Below are 4,429 nucleotides of genomic sequence, written 5' to 3'. Positions count from 1 at the left end.
TTTTTTTTTTTTTTTTTTTTTTTTTTTTTTTTTTTTTTTTTTTTTTTGCTGTGAATTTCTCCTTCTAGTCATTGTGTCCAGAAAAGAAAGGAGGAAATAAAGAAATAAAAGAAAAAAGACGGGGAGGCATGATGGTAGAAGAGTAGGGGACCTCGTTTCATCTGGTTCCTTGAATTTAGCTGGATATCTATCAAACCATTCTGAATGCCCACAAACTCAGCCTGAGATGTAAGAAAATATATCTGGAACTCTACAAGCAGAAAAATGACTGCTTTTTGCAAGGTAGGAGGTGTGGAGTCCCAAATTCATGGGAAATTTCAGAAGATATGGGGGGGGGGGAGGGAACCTCCATAAGCTGGCTACTGGAAATGATATAACAACAGAGAGCAAAATCAGAACCCTTAGAAATCTGCTCCAGTGAGAGATCCCTTTGTGATAGGGGCTCAGGGGATGAAAAGGGCAGAATTCTAGGTGGATCATTGTGGTCTCAGGATCCCAGGGAACACAGAAAGTTCGGGGGTACCTGAACTGATAGAGTGCTCAAGCAGTGGAACAGGTAAACTGGTTATGGTCAGTGAGCCCAGGAGGACCCTCAGCTCTGGTCACCATAAACTGTGAACTGGGTGGTCAAGTGACCCCTCTATGCCTGAGCACCCTGAAAAGGACTGGAACGTGCAGGCCATTTACCATTTCCTGGCAGGGACAAAAGGGCTGTGCCCATGACTGAGCAACAGGTCTCAGGGTTACAGCAGCCCTGGAAAGGACAGTAGGGCAGCATTCTGCCATGACCAGGGAGCAGCAGGATAGTAGGGTGCACGTGCAAGCCCACAACCACTCACCCGTTGCAAAGACACAAAGCACAGAGATGCTTGTGGGTCCCTGGGACTACCCCAGGGAAGATTGCAGTGAGCATGAACCTCAGGAGTCTCCAGAGTTTGGTGCACACAGATGTGGCAGCCACAACCAGGCAACAGCTCTCAGGGTGGTGGCGGCTCCAGAAAGAACAGTAGGGCAGCACCCAGCCATGACCTAGAGGCTGTGGAGCAGGGTGCACATGCAAGCCCACAACCGCTGGCAGTCACAAAGACACAAAGCACAGAGACAATCGCCGGTCCCTGGGACTCCCCCCAGGAGAATTGCAGTGGGCACAAACAGTGGGAGTCTTCAGAGTTTGGCACACACAGAAGTGGAGACAGTTTAACCCAAAGGGTTTATTGTAGAAGGAGTACCACGATCTTGTGGCTCTGGACCAGATCCCCACACAGCCATTTTTGCTCTGACCCTCTGAAGAGGCATGGAGAGCTGCGAGGGAAAAGCCACACAACCAGTTCACATTGAGCCCATCCCCCTGATAAAGGGTGGAGCAACTCCGCCCAGACAGAGACACCTGAGAAGCAGCATAGACGGCCCCTCCCCGAGAAGACAGTATGGAAGAACAGGTGAAAGACAAGTTTATGGATCCCACAAGACTGTAAAACTCCAGCACCAGGGGAAAATAGTATATCGACCTCCAGGTTTTTCCCATGACTCGTTTATCCTTCAGTAACAATGAAGCATGGATCACTACATCAAAGACTAATGATGTATTATATGGTGACTAACATAACATAATAAAATAAAATTTAAAAAAATAAAATAAAATAAATAAAATTTTCCATTTCTTTTTTCTTTTTTTACCTTTTTCCCATTTCAACTAGATTCTTATTTTACCAACTTATGTTTATAAGTTGCTTTTTATCTTTTATTTTTTCACATTTACTTTTTATAGATTTACCGCTCATTCTAATCCTTTTTTCGCTCTATTCAATTTTATTTATTTTTTAATTGTTTTTTTTAACTTTTTTATGTTATGTTAGTTACCATACAATACATCATTGGTTTTTGATGTGGTGATCCACGATCCGTTGTTTTCATATAACACCAAGTGCTCCATGCAGTATGTTCCCTCCTTAATACCCATCACCGGGCTGACCAATCCTCCCTCCCCCCTCCCCTCTAGAACCCTGTTTGTTTCTCAGAGTCTATAGTCTCTTTTTATATATAAGTTATGCTTTCTTTGCAATTTTGGGATATTGTGTTTTCTAACACACAGACCAAAATTCAATCAGGAATAAGTGGATCATGCTGCTTTGTCAACCCTGTAAAATTATAGTCTCTCCTCTCGCCCCCATTTTTTCTTTTGTTTCATTTTGAATTTGTTTGCTTTCCTGTGTTGGCTTCCGACCACTTCGGATTTTTTCTAGGGTGCATTGTGCTTGGGTCGAGGTTGATATTTTGGACTCTGTTCATTCGCACAACCATCCCGCGACAAGATGATTAGGAGGAGAAACACTCAACAACAGTATGGAGGTTTCTGAAGGCGTTAAAAATAGAGCTACCCTACAACCCAGGAATTGCACTACTGGGTATTTATCCCAAAAATACAGATGCAGTGAAAAGAAGGGGTACATGCACCCTAATGTCACACAGCAATGTCCACAATAGCCAAACTATGGAAGGAGCTGAGATGTCCTTCAAGGGATGAATGGAACCACAGGGAGGAGCTGTGTGCACAGCAAGAGAGGGTGTGAAGGAACCCCTCCTCTGAGATGGACAGGGGCTCAGGGGAGGCCAGAAGGCCCCCCATGCAGCACCACTCCCCCCAGGGCTCCTCAGGGTCCCCTCTCGGAGGCTGGGGGCTCAGGCAGGGAGGCAGCTGCCCTTCTGTGGGGGGAGGTTCTGGGGGGTCCTCCCTCCAGACATGCCACACAAGGCAGCTCTGCAGGACCCCACACTCAGGGCTGGATGAGGTACAGAGGGAGAGAATTTCTGGAACACACATCCTGGGAAACCAACAAGCTCAATGCGGAAGTCCAGCCTGGGAGGCCAGGCACTGGGAGAACACAGCCTTTTCCTCGTTTGCTTCCTCACTTAGAAATGCTGCCATGGGAATCCCCTGCCTTTGGAATGAGACCTTAAAACCCGATGGAAATGTCTCCTCAACATTGACCACTCGTGGTGCTGGGAACCCCACCAAGCCCTGAGGCTGGACTCAGGGGAGGGTCGGGGGTCACAGGGCAGCGCCCAGCCCAGGAGACAAGGAGCAAACACACCAACATGGGCCCCTTGGGCAGGGACGCTGAGCTTCACAGAAGACAAGAGCCCAGAGAGGACTCTTCCCCTCCAGGCAGCAGTGATGTCAAGGCTTGAAGACCCAAAGGACACAGGCAGCTGGGGACGGGGGTTCCAGCAGAGGGCCAGCCCGTCTGCTCCACAATCCCATGGGGAACCTGAGGGAAACAGACAACAATGTCGGCCAGGCCCTGGGCAGCCTCTCTGGAAGCCCCGGTGGTCAGGAGGTGGGACGAGAGACAACCAGGGTCCATCCTGCAGAGGGAAGCATTTAGGCCCAATCACCCACATTCACCACGGAGTCGATGCCCAGGAGCCACTGGGAAGACAGAGAGGTCAGATTCCTGGGGCCTCGGGAGAAGGTGCGGGACCTGTGCAGACACAACAAACCTCACCCTCACGGGGGCTCTGGTGCTCCGGCAGCACCCCCAGCCAGGTGTGCAGGAGGGCACCTGGGCCTCCCCTGGAACTGGAATACACATCACCTGTGCCTGGGCATCCCCTGGGCCTCCCCTCTGCGTGGGCCTAACCTGAACCTGCACCTAGGTCTTCCCTGGTCTGGACCTCCCCTGTTCAGCTGCACCTGGGCCTCTCCTAGGACTGGATTTCCCCTGGACCTCCCCTTGGTCTAGACCTCCCCTGCACTGGCACCTGGGCCTTCCCTGGGTCTAGACCCCTCTTTATCTGTACCTGGGCCTCCCCTGGGTCTGGACCTCCCCTGAATTTCCATAAGTCTGTTCCTCTCCTGCACCTGGACCTGAGCCTCTATTGGTTCTAGATCTCTGCACCTGTAGCTGGTCTTCCCATGGTTCTCCCCTCTACCTGAGACTCCCCTTCACCTGCACCTGGGCCTCTCTTGGGATGGACCTGCCCTGCACCTGTAATTGGCCCTCCCTTAGGTCTGGACTACTCCTTCATCTATACCCTGGCCTCACCTGCACCTGGCCCTTCCCTGGGCCTCCACTGGGTCTGGACCTGCCCTGCATCTATACTGGGTCTTACCTTCTCCTGGGCCTCCCCTTTGTTAGCACATCCCATGCAAATTCCCATGGGCTTCTCCTGGGGTCAGACCTCACCTGAATTTGTACCCAGGCCTCACCTGCTCCTGGGCATTCCCTGATCTGTGCTTCTCCTGGACCTGGTCGTGTGGCTCCCCTGTATCTGGCCATTACCTCTACCTGGGCCTCCACTTGCCCTGCACCTGTGCCAGGGACTCACCTGTACCTGGGCCTCCTCTGGGTCTGGAATACACTTTACATGTCCCTGGGCCACCCCAGCACCTCCCCCAGGCCCTGCTGGGCATGAGCCTCACCTACAT

General features: G+C 51.1%; 1 gene segment (V, D, J or C); it reads left to right on the top strand.

Moving 5' to 3' along the window:
• LOC116628977 overlaps window positions 1-4,429 on the top strand; it is a 57,027-nt gene that overhangs the window by 27,482 nt on the left and 25,116 nt on the right.

Source organism: Phoca vitulina, unplaced genomic scaffold (genome assembly GCF_004348235.1).
Source record: "Phoca vitulina isolate PV1807 unplaced genomic scaffold, GSC_HSeal_1.0 scaffold161, whole genome shotgun sequence".
Classification (NCBI taxonomy): Eukaryota; Metazoa; Chordata; class Mammalia; order Carnivora; family Phocidae; genus Phoca; species Phoca vitulina.
The sequence above is the reverse complement of the archived record's forward strand: the minus strand, read 5'-3'. Positions and strand labels throughout refer to the sequence as shown.